The sequence below is a fragment of the Bombus impatiens genome, unplaced genomic scaffold, assembly GCF_000188095.3.
Source record: "Bombus impatiens unplaced genomic scaffold, BIMP_2.2 scf_0775, whole genome shotgun sequence".
Taxonomy (NCBI): domain Eukaryota; kingdom Metazoa; phylum Arthropoda; class Insecta; order Hymenoptera; family Apidae; genus Bombus; species Bombus impatiens.
The window spans coordinates 112704-131300 of NT_177194.1; the positions used below are offsets into that span (position 1 = coordinate 112704).

Sequence of the window (18597 nt, forward strand, 5' to 3'; positions counted from 1 at the left end):
TATATATATATATATATATATATATTATTGTATACACACATTTGTATTGTCATACGAAAAAGGTCTATAAATGCTTCATTAAAAAGTTGTAACAAAATTTGAATTGAGACAAACACGTATATACGCCAATATTCTTTTTCTTAAAATTAGTTTAATATGGGATAAGATATTGTACATAATGTTCATGGTATGTGTTGACTTAGTATCATAGGCATTTTGTAATCTATATTTCATAATATCTTTGTTTGAATCTTTCTAAGAACGAATGAAACGTGCTACTTTTCATAACACACGTTGATATATTTACTGCTTTCGTGCATGATTCTACTATACGACGGCAAACATACACTATTTCTTTTCAGATTCAAAAGTGGGACAAAATTGTTACAGGAATCGGTCTATACATATATGTGCAATAAATCGAATAGCACATCGATATCAAGTCTCCATTGATAAAGGCGGACGAGACTTCGAAATGCACATAAGTTCTTGCTTGATCAGGAAGGCTCCCGCCTAGACCAAGTACTCTGTATCATTCTTATCAACCACCTACCTGATCTAATTTATGAGGCTAAACCTCTGCCATTTGCGGAAAACCTTAAATTGTTCATGAGGATAGGTAATTACCTATCACTCCGACTCACTTGAATTACTAGACGGCCTTGATAAGCTTTCTAATTGGTCCACTTGCAACAAACTGTATTTACATATACCAAACTGCCACGCGATGAAAAAGTCGCGTAATAAGAATAAAATTCTATATCCATACGTACTTAATGATTCTCAGCTATCTACGATAAATTGTGTGAGAGATCTGAGCGTCGTCTATGATGAGCGATTATCCTACACCAAGCATACCATTAATATCAACAGGGCAAACAAGTCCTTTGGATTTATCTTTCGATTCTGTAAGAATTTCCGAAACGCTTTTACACTGAATACTCTCTATAATTCATTATTTATACCTCACTTGGAATTTGCTTACATCATATGATCTCTTTATCAGTTCAAATATATTCAACTTATCGAAAGAAGGAAACATAATTTCCTGTCATTTGTATTACGTGCATTTAGTTGTTGAATCCAGAGTCGAAACTACGACTATGACTCTGCACTCCGCATATTGAATATGCTAACACTGTAGAACCGGAGAAAAATTGCTGATATTCTTTTTTTGGCTGTACTTTGCTTTAGGAGACCAAAAATTATTAACTTTTTATGCGCAATCCTGTAATTTTCGATGCGTAAAATCCGAAAATGCAGGTTTCGAGTTGCAGAGACTAGTGGTTAAAAAATTATGAATGTGTAAAAGTGAGCATTTTTAGGGTATTTTATTTTATATAGGGTATTGGCAGAAGCCAAATGGCCATTCCAAGAAGCCAAATCCATGCTTCCTCCAGTGAGTCGAGTTGGTGGAGTTACTGGCTGCACATGGGTGGCGGCTGAGTCAGATGTATTTTACATGTGTTCGCAATTTCGCTCTGACATCATTCAAGGTCTACAGGTAATAGCTTTTCCAATGTTTTTTTTTTATTCTTTACATTCACAATTTCTCCAGTTTGGACATTAGGTAGAATTTCCTAGCTGTTTGATTATCATGTTGGTGGGACCCCCAGCGGGATACCATCTTCGTATTTGTTAGGTCGTGTCCTTTGTAAGGTCTGCTGGGTGTTTCCTTTTCAGTGTTCTATCCATGTTTGAGGTGTTGATCGTTTCCACAGCTAGCCGGTTTAGATGTGTTCCTATTCTTTCTTTGTATTTTCCTGTGTATCTGTTAATTTCTTCTTTGACCGTTGGTATTCCCAGGTCCTTCCGTATGTCCTCGTTTCTAACGTACCATGGGGCGTTTACCATTGTTCTAAGAATTTTAGCTTGTATTGTCTCTATTTTGTTTATATGGCTCATTACTGCTGTCCCCCACAGTGGTATTCCGTACGTCCAGATTGGTTTTATGATCGTTTTGTATATTTTTAATTTATTTTCTATGCTTAATTTGGATTTTCGACTTGTTAGCCAATGCATTTGTCTCCTTGTTGTCTGTATTTTGTCTATTATTGATTTAGTATGCTGTTTTCATGTGAGTTGTGTTTCCAGGTGGAGTCCTAGGTATTTGACTTGCCTTGTTTGTGGTATGTGCGTGCCGTTCAGTAGGATGTTTGGTGGTGTCTGTTTTCGTAGTGTGAATGTAATATGGTTGCATTTATCGGGGCTTGCTTTTATTTCTTTATCTTGCAGCCACATATTTCTTTCTATTTTTGTGATATGTTCTTGTAGTAATTTGACTGCTGTTTCTGGGTTAGTGTGCCTGACTAGTACAGCTGTGCCGTCCGCGAATGTCAGTATTTTGCTATTGGTTGTTTGCTATTTTGCAGTTGTTGGTATGTTGGCTGTGTATAGTGTGTACAGTACTGGTCCTAAGACGCTTCCTTGCGAAACCCCTGCCTTGATGTCTTTGACTTCGGAATATGTGTCCTTGATTTTTATTACGAAGGTTCTGCTGCTTAAGTAAGATTTTAGCAATTGGTATATTTGCTCCGGGAATTGTTTCCTGATTGTTTGTAGTAAGCTTTCGTGGTTTATTTTGTCAAATGCTTTCTCTATGTCCATAAATGAGCCTGTGCATTTGCTCTATAGTGGAGTGTCTGTTTCTGAATCCAAATTGGTGGTCTGGTATTAATTTTTCCTTCTCTATTATTGGTTTTATTCTGTTGTATATTATTTTCTCCAATATTTTGGAAAACACAGGAAGTAGTGATATTGGTCTGTAAGATGTAGTTTGGTATGGGTCTTTGCCTGGCCTAAACCACCTAAATAACATTACCTAATTAACATGTTACCTAAATAACATTATGATCTGTGCCAGTTTCCATAGTTTAGGAAAGTATTGAATGTAGTTAGTCTTATCGCTTTTGGCGGAAGGTTTTTCAAGACTTTACCATTAATTAGGTCGATTCCTGGTATTTTATTATTTTTTGTTTTCTCGATTATGTTTCTAATTTCTTGTGCTGTTGTTTTGTCTGTGTGGTGTAGTGTTTGTCAGTCGAGGTTCTAGTGGTTTGCGCATCCTCGTCCGTATGGCATTTGGGGTTGCTGTTGTTGATATTATATGGTATAAATGTGTTGTACAGGTGCTTGGAAAATTCTTCAGCTTGCTCTTCGTTGCTTCTTGCCCATGTGTTGTCTGCTTTTCTGATTGCTGGGTCTAGTTTTATCGCTTTCCATAGAGAGTAGTCCTAGGAGAATTTTATGAATTCGTTACTGTTGCGCTCTTTTATTTTGTTTTTTATTTCCTTTGCAAGTTTGTTTAGGTGTTTTTTGTTTTCTCGTGTTCTATGTTTTTGCCATTTTGCTTTCGCTTTTCTTTTTTCTCTAATTTTTTCAAGTATGTCTGGTGGAATTATTTTTGTTTGTCTGTTGGTTGGTTCAGGTATAGTGGTTGTCCATGCTGCTTCTTGGGTAGTTTCTGTCAGTGCTGTTACTACCTGTTCGATGTGTTCGGGTGTTTACAATGGGATGTTGCAGTTGGTTTTGCTCTCGATTATTTCTTTAAAAGTTTGCCATTTATTGGTTTTGTTGCATAGTATCTCTGGATTGCTATAAAATATTGGTTTGCTTCTGTATGTAATTATTATGGGTGTATGATCGGGGCTAAGCTCGAAACTGGGTGCTATATTTAGTTTATTTGTGTTTAGTCCCTTTGTAACTGCAAAGTCGAGTAGGCCAGGAATTTTGCTCAGGTCTGTCGGCCAGTATGTCGGTCTTCCTGTGGATAATATATTGAGGTTGTTGTTTCTAATGTATTTTTCCAGGGTTCCACCTCGAGGTGTGGTAATTCTTGATCCCCACAGCGTGTGCTTTGCATTGTAGTCTCCCGCTGCGATATACTTGTCATCTAAGTGTTGAAAGTACTCTTCCCACATTTGTGTTGTCATTTTGTGTCGCGGTGGTACATATACTGCTGACAACTGGAAGTGGTTGCTACTAGTTTGTACTGTAATGGTGGTTACTTCGGTATATTTCTTTCTTACTTGGCTATGTAAGTGATGTTTGATATCGTTTCTTATTATCATTTTCATGTAGTTTGTTGGAGTGAAGTGTTTCTGAAACAAGTAATATGTCGATATTGATGTTATACAGGAATGTTTTAGTTTCTAGGACCCGTTGTTGTAGGCCGTTTGAGTTCCAGGCTGCTATTTTCAGCGTGTCCGTCTTTATTTTTTGCTTAGCATGTTTGTAAGAAGTTGTAACATGACTATTTTTTGCTTCACTTATCATTTTTGTTAGCATTTCGGTGTTTTTGATGGATTGTTTGAGCAGTTCTTTCCTTTCTGTAGTGTCGTAGCTGTTATTGTTCTGATTTGGGTTGTCTAAGGGCGGCGATTGGTTGACTACTTGCGCGTAGCTTCGACTACCAACGGTGTTGGTGTTACTGTGGTTATTGTTCATTACGTGCTGTAGATTTGGTGTTGCCTCAGTTTCTGTGCTATTCTGTTGCGCGTGAAAGTTATTGTGTGCCCCGTTTCGAAGCGGCGGAAACAGTTTACGTTGCAGTTGTTTTCTGACTACACAGCCTTTCTAGCTAGCTGGGTGGTTTCCATTGCAGTTGTAGCATTTTACTTCATTTATTTTTCCTATGTATGGACAGTTTATTGTTAGGTGCTTTTCTGCGCATTTGACACACGCCGGGTTTCTGTTGCAGTAATTTTTTGTGTGTCCATATTGCTGACACCGTATGCATTGCGGTATGTCTTTTTTATGTCTACGTGGCTCCACTGTTACTCTTTTGTTTAGAACCTTTTTAATTTCAAAAATTTCTTTGTTATTATTTTTAGGTTCGAGTTCTATTAGGAATAGCGGTAATGGTTATTTAGTATCGTGCCTGGTTATGTTGTTTATTGCTCTTACCTGATGCCCAATTTTAGCTAGTTCCTCGCATATGTTATTTGTATTTGTCTTTGGTGTTTTATCTGCTTTGTAACTTTTATCAGTTTTGAGCTGTGTGATACTCGATGTTTTTTTCTTTTAGTGCTTTTGTCACTTTTGTGAAAGTTTCTGGGGTGTTCGTTTGTACTTTTACCTGGTTTTGTTTTAATTGTTTTATACTGTAATTTTCTTTTCCTGCCGTGTTGTTCAGTAGTTTAATGAGGGGGTTTATTATTTGGGCTTCAATGTAAATTGGTAGTGGTTTGGCGATGTGGGTGATTGGTTTTCCTGCTGGGTCTGTTTCTTTCTCTTCTGAGTTGCGCTGAAGGAGTTTTGGAGTGTAATTTCTTGTAGCCATTGTTGCTTTTCTGCTTCTATAGCTTTCCTAACGTTTATGTTTGGTGTTATTTTGGGTTTTTTATTGTAACTTGCCACCTTCCAGCTTTCATCCTGGTGGGTTAGTTCGTTATTAGTTTTATTCTCGTCATTGTTTTGTACTGGTTCTATTTCAATTTCGTTTGTAACTGAGCACTCCCGTTCTTCGTTTAGTGATTGGCTTGGTTTTGATATGTTTGTAACTTTGTTTATGTAGGATGTTTCATCTTTACTTATTATTTTTATCGGTGGGATGTGTTGTTGCATTTTACATTTAATAATAATCTTCTTAGTAGAGGACACGGATTTCCACCATTTGACTATGGGCGTTGTCGTTCGTAACTTTCTTTTCCCCACTTGCCGCACTTTCTCCGAGGCACTGTTTTACACGTCCGTTTAGCTCGGCTGCTCGGGCAGAACTGACGTTTCCAATGTGGCCGGAGTATTCTCACTTATACTTTCTTCATCGCTATACTGGCTGCAGAGGGATACCAACGTAAAACAATCAATCATATCGTGTAATTTGTAGGTTAACGAAATTGGTTTTAATTTAGGCTAGTAGGCTGTAATATTACTACAAATTGATACGTTAGTACAAGCTAGTTTTTGGCGAGTTTAATCGCAGCTCCTGATGATACGCATACACAGAAAATAGAATCCAATTGACGGCCAGCTAAAGATTGGATGAGGGCGACAGAATTCTTCCAAGACGATGAATTTACTGATCGCCTGTGGATTCTCACAGCGATTCCCACACTATGGTGGCGTTTTTCCCGTTATAACGATATCGATTTAATGGCATCGTTAATGGAAAAATCCAAAGACAGTACATTTTTGAATAAAGTAAGCGGAAGTTATGTGATTGCCCATCTATACAGACTAATCGGATGTTATCTGTGCGGTGTCATTGGACGAAGCATGGGACTCTTCAACTCAGAATTAGACTTTCAGATTTTACGCATCGAAAATTACAAAATTGAACATTGAAAAGTCAATAAGTTCTGCTTCCCTAAAATGAGATCCAATCCTTTTTTCATTTATTATCTTTAATAATCACATTGACAGTCCTTTGTTAGTTCAACTTATTAATTTCAATACTTGCCCAATTTCTTTACTCTTAACAATTGCTCTTGTAATATTCTAGCTTTGCGAGTTGACTTTTTCTCGCGTGATCTCAGATTTTGTGACCTCGTCACCACAATATGCAACTATGCAAATAGTATCTCCGAACGAGTTGATCTCTTCTCTGGCTCTTGCTATAAGTTAAGGTGATCAGTTACAATTATTTAATTCTTAACGTGTTATTATAGTTTAATTCTCTTCGTCTGTATTTTTCTTATTTATATTTTTTATTTTCGTTTTTTTTCTTTGTTGTACATCCGTTATTCATTATCGTAACTTCCTTTCTTCTTTGTACCATAGAAGTTGTACCCATAAATATACAATAAGTATATAATAATAATTAAATAAATAAATAAGTACTTATATGTATATATTTAGCTTTACGTTTTATATTTTCTTTATAGGTTTTTAACGAAGCATTTTTGGACTTTTTACTGCGTAACATTTTATTCTTACTTTCACCTATAGAACACACTGGTAAAATTTGTACGCTAAATTCCAGGATGCCCTGTATAATTCTATTTTACTATCTTATCGAGTTTTTCGAACCTCTTATAATTGGCTTTTGTTATATAGATTTTGTAGAAAATTCCATCGTTAGACCATTGTCGGACATTGAATTTCGTTTCACGTGGGGAAACGGCTATCGATCAATATTCCAAAATCCAATATTCCAGTAAATTTCAGATATGGTTTCTTTTGTTGTGGTTTGAAAAATGTAGTTAAATTAAATTTATAATGTAGTAAGTCGAATAAATTTAATATAGTCCGTAATGTTTATACAGCTCAACTTCAATACTACTAATTTGTTCAAGAATTTCGTGACGATCAGCTTTCAAAATATGGTACAGAATTCGATCTTCGCGAGTTATTGCTTTGCGTGACCTCTTACTTCCTTTGTACATTATTAGTCGTGCCAATATTAGTATATATTTGGAATAAATTAGATAGTGAATATCCCTCAATTGTCAATATTTTTATTTGTATCTTTTGCTTATAAATGATATCTCATCCGTCACACATCGTTTCTGAAGTGACATGCATTTAATACGACACATTGTTATTAAGTGAAAGACACTCGTTGTATTTCGTAGAGCAATTTTATTTAGCAAATTTGGAATAGAATAATTAGAATAGTAAGGCTACATATATACATTGACTCGATTGTCACAAATTGAGTTTCATTTTGAAGTTCCTTGGAAGTATATATACTGCTACTGTTTGCCAAAATTGATGGGAACCAACCGTTGGGAGACAATAAGCCGACGCAAAGTCGGTCTAAGAAAGTCTAATGCCGAATGCCGAATGCCGAATGCCGAATGCCGAATGCCGAATGCCGAATGCCGAATGCTTTAGGTCGGTTATCATAGCTGCATTCCTAGGTGGGACGACGCCAATCATCTCTTATTTGAAGTGGCGTCATCTACGCAGGAAGAAAGTTTGGGGTTCGTAGGCAGCTGCTTAAATGTCATGCGTAAGAATACAAAGCGTATGAAACGACGATCGACGTAACCTCGATAAAAAGGATGGCTTCTAGTCTCTAACAGTGAAGACAGGACCGAGACTGTTCCAATGTCAGCACAAATCTCAAAATTTAAACAAAATGAAGTGGTAGCGGACATCCGTTATAAGATGCAATTATTTATATTCCGTCAGCCGCTCGAATGAGAAATAAATGGATATTTAGTTACAATAAAAAGAGCCCATCTTTGAAAGACAGAAAATGAAGGACGTTGAGGTGATATTATTTTCTAGAATCGAAGTATCTATTATCGTTTTATAAATCTTAATTAAAAAGATAGCAGGTGAGTAAGAATGTCATTACAATTACAAATCCTCCAAGAACTTTAGTCTCAAATATAGAAATTGTATGATATAAATCGTTTTCATGCAAAGAAATGTAAGGATTTGAAAATATCTATCTAGAGAAGAAAATAAACACATGCATAACGATAAACGACGAAACAAAATTACCTTCTAGCAGAATATTTCAGGTTTATATTGTCCCATTAAGTCCAAGCTTTCCTCCTGGAGAATAAAAATATATAGTAAGGTAAGTAAAAACGTATTCATGGCATAATAAAAAATTTCATCTGTAAACTCAAACTTGATGAATGTATTCACGTTACTAATCTTTACTTTTGACTTTTCGACCCATATTTATTCGAACTTTTTTACATCATTTGGCAAGTACTATCTACCCTGGAAGTTGTGAATCCCCTTTTAGTCCTATTCTGTATGTATAGTTGGGTTATATAGGGTTACCTCTAAATCATCGGCAATAATTTCATCGATATCATTTCACCTACATCAAGTTCACCGATACTCCGACGACTCAAGGTCACCGACGATCGTTCCATCGACTATCATTTCGCCGACATGGTCTTTTGTCGAAAATTATTACTTTTGCCTTTTAAGCACGAAAATGAATACGTAGATAAAGATGTAGTGTATATGATCATCTTGAAATGTCGAACGTTGTTTCTCGAAATAATTGTCATTAAAATGTCATCTTTATTTTATATTATTTATTTAGTTACGGGAACCTAGAGTTCCAGAGCCCTGTGTTACAAAGCATATAAAGAAGGGCAGAAAACTAATGTAAGAATATATAGATATGTCGGGTTTACATTAGAATTAGGGTTAGGGACGTGAAACGAATCTTCGTTTGGATTACACGTTGTTGTTATGCAATAGAGAAGACATTGACTAGTGCAAATACGATTATCATAGAACCGGACAAGTAACCGTGGTAGTTAGATACTCGAGAAACTAGTGACAATGATCCTAGGTTCAATAACGAATCCGCGGTCGACAGAGGAAAACTATATGGGGTGTGTCTAAGGACACGAGATCATCGGATTCGTCGAGGATAGCCTTCGTTCCGAAAATAAGGGAAATTGGCATTGCTGCTAATTGGTCAATCTCCACATGAGTGGTTAGAAAAAGATGCTAGCCGCCCTCGAGGGAAAGTTGCTAGTGGGAAAACGTCGTTCGTTGAAAAATAGGTCTCCTCTATCTTCTCGTAGTTGGGACAAAGACTGTTTGTCTGTTTGAAGGACTTTAGTTGACTAAATCTTAAGATTTATAACGGGCCCTCGAGCTAGCTGAACATGTACTGCGGAGACGCATCGACATCTGGCAATCATCTTACTCGAAGAATAGAGTCCGCGTGTGGCGAGCTACGGGATAGAGACCGTTGGAATGTTTACTGTCGAGTGTTACAACTATTTCCTTTTTAAGGAGAGCCATACAATTACTCCATGCCTTTGTTAGACAAAGCGTTCATCCCGTGCCCGCGGCTACTTTCGGCGACTGGCTGTCGCCTCGAGCTCAAGCTCATTATCACAAATCTCGAACAATTACAGTCGGATTGAATAACTACAATTGTTTAATTACAGCTATAGTAGACTCTAGATTACAATGTTGCGGGATTATCCAAAATTCCAAAGGCTCCGGTGTTCTCTCATCTCCGACAGATATAAAAGTACAGGCTGAAGAGTGTGCACAGTAATGTTTAACCCTTTGCCTTACGATTTAAGTTCCAATAACACGTGCCATAAACAGCATACGTCGAGCCATTTCACTATTTGGCTGAGCCTTTGAAGTTGTGCAAATTGCACATGTCTTTTAATATGTAAATGCATGTAAGGTACAAGTAATTTTATTTTGCAAGATGATTGATAAATATTTAGTACCAATTAATCATTGAACAAGAAAGATTTATTATCTTGAAGTAAATAATAAATCAATAATATTGACGTACCACGTCCCTCACACGTGTTGTTTATGTTTGGCCCGATCGACGTACCACGTCTCTCACACGATATAGTAGGCTAAGGAATTAAGGGTAGATCAATTTCATAATCGCTCATTTACGTTTATTGATTGATCCAGAAATGAGATCAACTCTGTCAGCGATATCATTCGCATAACTGCATATTTTGGTGATCGGATCGATAAATCTATGGCGGCACTCGACACCAACTAGTGTCGCACGACGGCAGCGTAGTGGTTAGCGTCTTAGGTTACGAACGCTCGGGACCCCCGGGTTCAAGTCCCGGCGATCGTAGTCCGATTTTCCTTTCCATGGCATCTAATTAAGAAGAAAAGCGGCAGTACCTCCCCCTCCCCTCCCCCAGCAGCGACATCTACACCAGCAGCAGTACACTTATCTCGGCCTCTACACCAGCAGTAGCACTATCACCCACAACTGTATTTCCACCTCAAACCTAATATCATTATTAAAAATTTCAATGTGGAAAACAGGTGTATTGCGTAAAGCAGATTGTTTGTGCATTGAGATTGACCAGTTGATGTAGCGAGGAACAGACTACTAAGTCATCCATAATTTGAAAAGAATTAAGATGTCAGTCAACTTTCTGCGGTCCTCGAGTGTCAATTGTAGTGTCTATGGAATACAGACAGTGTGGTAGTTGTAATCACAGCTGTGAATAAGGTAACCTAGGGAACGTAACACAGAATGTAGAAATCTAAGTCGTGATCTTTTAATAGACTGAACATAATATTTAATTTAATTTAACGTTTAGGATGCAGGAGTCATATAACACTAGCGTGTACTCTATCTGGGGTCTAACCTAACAATTGTACAGAGTTTTCAGCGTTAGAGGATTTCTCAAGTCCTTACAAAATCTGATGAAGATAAAACCAAGTAATTAGTTTGCCTCAATAGTGATATTTGTAATATGTTTAGTGTATGATAACTAACCATTATAATAAACGTAAATCGGTCACTGTTGACCGATGACAGGATGGCGTCCCTCAGGACGGAGAATTATATTGCTTATCATATCGCTTGTATTTTCGACCAATCGCGAGGAAACACGTCAACGGGAATTGTAAATTCCCGTTACGATTATAATAATCGACGGTGCGAATAAATCGATCCCCTGATATCCGTTGAGATAATAGGGGTGGTTGAGATGGTATAACGCTGTGATTAACAGGGTTATAAAATTTATATTTCCAACACTTAAGAGGTACACTGATGAGTATGTATAAGTTAAGTTGATTTAAGGATAGAAACTCGGTAATCACATATTGATTATTCTAACGATGAAGAATAAGTGAAGTTCGTTCGTATGTGATTACGGAGGAAAGCTCGGAGTGGGTGTCTTTTGAACTAAGGGCGTGGATTCACTGTTCACACTTTTCGTTAGGACAGTGAGGGTAACGATCCGCGATGCCCATTGGTTATAGCCAATATTAATAAGTGAAGATTGGAGGAGGAAGCCTCCTACCGACGTGGCTCGGGGGTGACCTTGTGGTAATAAACCTAATAAACCAATAAACCTAAGGACTGTTTTAAATACCAGTTATAAACCGAAAATACTTGCAGGATTAAGGGTTCCTGCAAGCTAATAAGACTCGGTTTATGGTGGAGCCTTAGGTTTATCGAGGGTCTGTCGAACGGGGCTTGGGCCTTGACGGTCAGACACTGAAGGACGTCGCACGGACCATTTCACGCAACGTAACATCGCTGGTATGACACAATGCGCCAGCATATGGTAATTTTTCAATATTTGAGTCTATTAAGGTACACAAGGTTTGTTATAAATATTAAGATTCGGTTGCAGTACTGCCGTGTCTGAGAAGCCTCTTATCCTTATAAACAATTTAAGATAATCGATAATGAAGATTATGAATAATAATGGGGTTAAATGAGGGCCTAAAAGAGCCCTGAGAAATGTCTTCCTGAAGTTAGCGTACACCACATTTACACGTTGTTTACTGTTCGATATGTATGCATTGTATAACTGCTGGAAATGTCGAGGTTGGTAAACGTGGACTTGTCCGAAATAAACATAAGCTGTTGAATAGATACGTGATTTTTGATGATCGATGTTAATTTAATGGAGATAATTTTCTCAAAAACCTTAGCGAATATATAAAATTTATTAATTATGGATATTGGTCTGAAGTTGATACCCCTAGTTTTCTCACGTGATTCAAGTATAGAAGTAATTAGGCTGAACCTTCATTTTGACAGAAAGATTTTAGCACTAACAGATTTCTGACTAAAGCAGGAGGAGGAAAAAGAAACATTGCCTATACTGATCATCGAGTCAGTTAAATGGAGCTCGATGGAACTCATTGAAATATCATGATATTGTGAAAATCAACAGGGAATAGAATACACTGATTCAAAAAGTTGGACAAAAGAATCTACGATAGCCTAGTCAAAGTCGACAGTTGCAATTCATCTTGCCAATTCATACATGCAAAGATAGGTTAGTTAAATCAGTACGAATTGACAAATTTGCAGAATGACTTTGGGTTTGCCGGCAAGGTATTTTCAATAACACGGAGGTAAGCAGGCTAATCATTCATACCGCAGCGTTTACATTCAGATCTAAGGTTAACAAAATTAAAATCACTCGTATTCAAATCATACCAAATTAAATATTCAATCAAATTAAGATCGTTCATAATTAACTCATATCGTTAGTCTGCATGCAGGCTTGATGTGAACATTTTTTCTATACAAACAATACTTCAAGCTCTGTAAAGAACCATCTCGGAAACAAGAACTTGTAGACTCGTGAAATGATCGTCGGTGATTTCAACATGTCGATAAATAAACGTTATTGGCGAACACGGCGTCAGTGAAATTCTGTCTATGAAAACAATTTAAAGCGAGGATTTAAAAGTAACCTGCTATAGTTTTGATAAGTTTGACAAAAATTTACTTGAAATTATTTCTGGATTCGTTCAAATTTATAATAAACCGCTATTAATTATATATTGTATGAACAATGTTCAGTTCTTGATGATCTCTTAAAATTAATTATCGCTCGTAAAATGTGAATGCAGTCGAAATGGATATTATTCAATCTGCATGTTCGATCGTTTAGCTATTTCCGTTTAGCTCAGAATATATTAATAATGTATTGTACTACGGATTGCGTTAATGAGACGGTAAAGTTACCGTGCTCACACCAGCGACGATTATTTAGTCGTTGACGTCAACTTACTTTTCTACAAACAACACTGAATAAGAATAAGACTAAAGCTGCATATACATGTATCATGTGTAAAAATATGAAGGACTTTTTGCATTTAAATGATTTACATTCGCACGCAACAATGAACCGAATGGTAACAAACAGTGGCAACACCACATTTGCAAGCATCAAAATTCCTATTTTAATATTCCAGTGCAATGTATAAGTAAATTGCAATTAACGACTTTCTAGAGAAACACTTTACCTAAATATGCATAATCTTTTTAATAATGATGTATAAACTATGTATGTAAAAAATGAATTATTATTATTGTAATAAGTAAAAGTATAAATAGAAATTCAAGATAATAAAGTAATATACAGCTGAAAGACGGCGCCACCTAAATATCTTCTTTGTTCCTCAGGACTTGAAAAATATTTACGGCACAATTTAAATGATTCCAATGGTGGAATACCCTAGAAGACAAATTTCTTTATCGGGTCATTAACATTTTTTCAAAACCATTGATACTTTTTATCTGGAAGCGTAGATTTTGTTCTATTGCATCTTATAGTGGATGGAAAAATACCGAAAGTCAAGTTGCCGAATAGTTACCACCTCACCAAATTCAATGCCCTTTAAATATGTTATCAAGGACATCATTCTGAACTTCTTCCTAAGCATATATGAAGTGGTCGACTTTAGCTTTCGACTTAGATACAAAAGTATGCCATGATGATACATAAGGATGGAAAAAATAACAAATAGTCCTTGAATTTCAAATGAAAAGCAGAATATAGGGTTAAGAGGCTATTGAAGTGGTGGCAGTGTAAATGAATTTGTAAATGAATTGATGTATTTTTTGAAGAAATAGACAAATTTGAAGAAGTGTTACATAAGAATATCGATAATGATGCGATGACATCAACATCAGATATGATTTGAGCAATTTTATAAAATATATTTATTATTTATTTTTTTATAATATTAACTTTATAAAACATAGAAAGAAAATACGCAGACATATGATACCAAACATACTTTTATGGATAACTGGAAAAGTAAAATCGATCACCCTATATACGTATATGAAAAAATTATTCAGGATAATGACCTTGACAAGATATTTTTAAGGCATAGAAATCAATAAAGCATTAACTATTCGGCAACTTCACCAAAAATATACTTTAAGTATGTTTGTTATGTCTGCATCATGAGCTGGAACTTGTCAGGCTATGCCAGAGTGATATGTAAATTTATTGCTTATGTTATAAATGTCCAAAACTGAAGTTCGTCGGCAGTGACACTTTCTAACACGAACAATTACAGATTGTGATGCACTCTATTGTTTCTGGTAGAGTAGCATTAATTATGCGATTCGTCATGTTCTCTGGAGTGGTAGGCTGCTGTTGGTAAATTTCTTCCATTAATTTTCTCCAAAGAAAAAATCTAATGTATCCAGGTCTGGCGAAGTTATTGACCAGCTGTCCAATGGCAGCAGTCCCATTATGTCCAATTCAACGATTTGAGAATTTTTAATTTATAGTCCTCAGTCAAAATAGCCCCAAAAAGGTTAAACAGTAAATAACGATAGCTAAAATTTTATTACGCGAACTTATAGAATTCTTATATATTTGGAAATCAAGATTTCTTCTGTAAACTTTATGAACCAAAGAGAGAATAGAGAACATGGTGAATTGCATAATTAGTACTTGTGTTCATATTCCATCAAAAACAATACTTATTCGTGTGAGAAAATTTGTAGCTGCCGCCGGATATCACTTTAGACAGTTATAACATAAGCAGTAAGTTTACATACTATCTTAGCATTGTCTTGCAAGTTCATCACATTTTTAGTTTTCAAGGTCATGATTTAGTCATACTCGAATGCATTTTTCATCCGCTACAAGATGCAATAGAAAAAAATGCACGTTTCCCGGATAAAAAATACCAATGACCTTTAAAAAAAACTAAATGAAAATGAAGAACTAAAGGAATCTTACGAAAATATGTCTCCTAGGATATTGCTCTATTGATACCGGAATTTAAAAAATTGTGTCATAAACATTTTTCATGTCGTGAAGAAAAAAGGAGATTTTTAGATAATGATCTCCTCCTTCAGCCGATACACCCTGCATTAACCTCGGAAAGGTTTGATGTCTGTGTTTGGCATTTAAAATTTGTTTGACTTTCGTTTTCATGTGATCAAAGTTACTCTGTATCGTTATTGCATTTTTCACGATCGGCTATTCTAGGTAACATAGCAGCAATTTCTGGTATAATAGTATAATAATATAATGGTATTATTGAGTTTCCTGTTTATAAATTTTCTCAACTTCGGTAAATATTTGTTAGCGTTACGTGTTTTATAGAGGTAATGGCAAGCATCAATGTTTCTTAAGAGGCATCGGTCTATATCAAGCCGATAGCCACGAGTTCAAACTTGACAACGAATTCTAAGAATCGAGAATGTTATAGTTTCAGCTAACGAATTCGCTAATTCATAGTTTCGGGTGACAATAAGGAGCCCGATATCTTCTTAATTAATACGCAGGAAATTCGCACGTATGATTGATGATACGACATCATGTCGCATAGACCACGTCGCATGTAGGTAGGGTAATAAGCACCTTTATCTGACTAGCATTCGGCAGGGCTAACACTAACCGTTTTAATACACTGAGTGACATGTTTCTGCACTATCATATTTTTGACGATGATGTTAGTATTAAACTGATTAAATTAATTCACGAAGACTTGGGCGAAAAAAGACTAAATCATTGCTCTTCAAAATTGTAGCGCTATGAACTACAACTTAATTTACTTAAACCAGGAGAAATTCTATATTCAGATTATTATGTGATATGGACAGCAGATACATTTGGATAACAGAATGTTCGGATAGTAGGTATTCAGATAATGAAAATTCTATTTGTATAATTGCACTCTTTGAGACAACAGTAACATTTAAATGCATAATTTCGCTTAACTCGGTTGAGTGACCGATGATGACAAAATAACAAAAAAATATAATTATTATTGTAGAAAAAAATAATCTTTAGAATAGAACATTCTAAAGACCATCTTTGAGCTTTGTTCGATCTTCTATTTAGTAACAAACTCAGAAAAATAACTTCCAGATAAATGTAGTTATGACCATAGTGTTTGAACAAAAGGATCAGAAGTTGTTTATTCTGTGATTATTCTAAATAATTCAAGAATTTATCAGTTAATTCATCGATTTATCATTTAAATTCAAGAGTTTATTCTCGAATGAATGCTTTATACCCGTACTTCGGTTCGTAAGTTGATCTGATCCTATAATCGATTGCTTTGTCTTCTGGGGTTACAGGGATGTGGTACTACAAAATAATTTTTTCCTGATTGTAATCATCGAACGTTTCATCACTGCGTCACATTCGTTCTTTTGCTTAAATACTTTTAACTAAAATCTAATCTTCCTATGAGATTAATCAGTAGTTTCTTTACATGTACAATTGTCGTGATTGATGTTGCTTCCCATTGGATTTGCTCCCCATTAGATTTCTGTATATCGTTTGTATCGAGTCGCATGTCTTTCTCAGTGCAGGTTTGCTTTCCCATTGATAAAACATATTTTTCAATTTCCTTGATAATTCTTCTGTCGTTGTTCTCCCTTTTAGCTTTGAATATTCGATTAATTTTTTATCGAATTTTTATCTTAATTGTACATTCACTCGGGAGGTGAACTTGTTTCTCTAATGCCTTGAATGAATCAGAATTTTCATAAAATCATTTCGATAAATCAGCAATACCGTTGATACTTATCGTTAAATCCGCATATTCCCAATTGGCGCTTGAAGGGGCGTTTTTCTGTATAAGATATCATTTTCACTATGAAGCAATTCTAATTCGTGCTTCATCGTGTTTCTTTCTTTCTCTGTCTCTCTTTCTCTTTATCTATTTGCATTATAGTTTTATTTCTCATAATAGTTCTATTTCCCCCTATAAGTCAGAATAGAGATTAAATTCATTATGCTCAAACTGATATTCATCTGTACCATTCGCTGCTTCTCCCAAATTAATGCTTCCTTCTTCGGTCGATTATTCTTGTGTTCGTCCACGATTCGAATGGATCCACGATGATCTTGATGTCAGATGTTTGTAACTCCATACAGCGAAGAATCTCTCATAATTTGTTGATCGTAAAATCCGTTGCAGTATTCAGTCTCATGGATATAACTTTATATAATGACAAAAAGTATAGAAAATCCAGAATCATAAGGTATTTAAATACTACAAATAAACGCACATTTTCAAACACAAATTTGATCACATAAAGTCACATAACGTTCCATAAAATAACATAAAATTACATAAAGTCAAATCTATTTAAGCATACGATTCACAATTGTAAATTCATAAATGGCACACGTCAGAGTAAAACACTTAATCGCACTAATTACGACCGTGAAGATGCACCCCGCTTCTGAATCCTTAAGGGCGTTCTAGCGTTTCTTTATGAATGTACGTACGTAGAACCGCGATGACGCGATGACGCGATGACCGTCTATCGGCGTTAAACAAAGTTACGGTAAACATTTTCCGTAGACGTACGACTTTCGGCAAACTATGATGCGCTGGTCGCGTAACACACCATACGCGTTAAACCAAAATCATAAAGTTCTACTATTTGAGTAGTATTCGAGTTCTACTGCTTAACATTTGTTCGTTAAAATGTTAGAAGTAAAAGACTTACTACAGTTATAAAATTTTGAAACGTGCATACGATAACGAAACTTTTTGCTCCTGTATAAAATCATCAAGCGTTAAGACAATTTCGAATATACGTGTAATGTTTTAAAAATATAAATTAAACTTAATACGAATAAACTGAGAATTAAATACGAAATATCAATATTTATTAAATTAACAACATGAGTAATAAAATAATACTTAACTTAAAAAAGATATAAGACAATTGTTTAAATGTCATTTCAAGTGCTCGCGAAATTCTTTAGCAATGAACTTTACAATAATTATATTGCATATAACATACGAAACTATTTTACACAGCAGAACATAAACAGAGAGCAGAGATAGGTTTTAAAATTTTCATGAGATTTCCAGTCATTTTTATAAATGTAAACCTATCTTCCTTTTCCTAGATAAAGTATTTTCGTATCGATAAAATTGATATATTAGTTTGTTCTATAATATTCATAACAAATG

At 35.5% G+C, this 18597-nt stretch overlaps 1 protein-coding gene across 4 annotated transcripts in view; it reads right to left on the reverse strand.

Moving 5' to 3' along the window:
* LOC100744222 (EH domain-binding protein 1) overlaps positions 1 to 18597 on the reverse strand; it is a 54663-nt gene that overhangs the window by 12908 nt on the left and 23158 nt on the right. Inside the window, exon 2 of one of the 4 annotated variants that reach the window (XM_033323101.1) lies at positions 8395 to 8448. The exons of the other annotated variants lie outside the window; for them this stretch is intronic. The gene's annotated coding sequence lies outside the window, so the exon portion shown is untranslated. The remainder of the gene's footprint in view (positions 1 to 8394; positions 8449 to 18597) is intronic. 4 annotated transcript variants of the gene reach the window in all.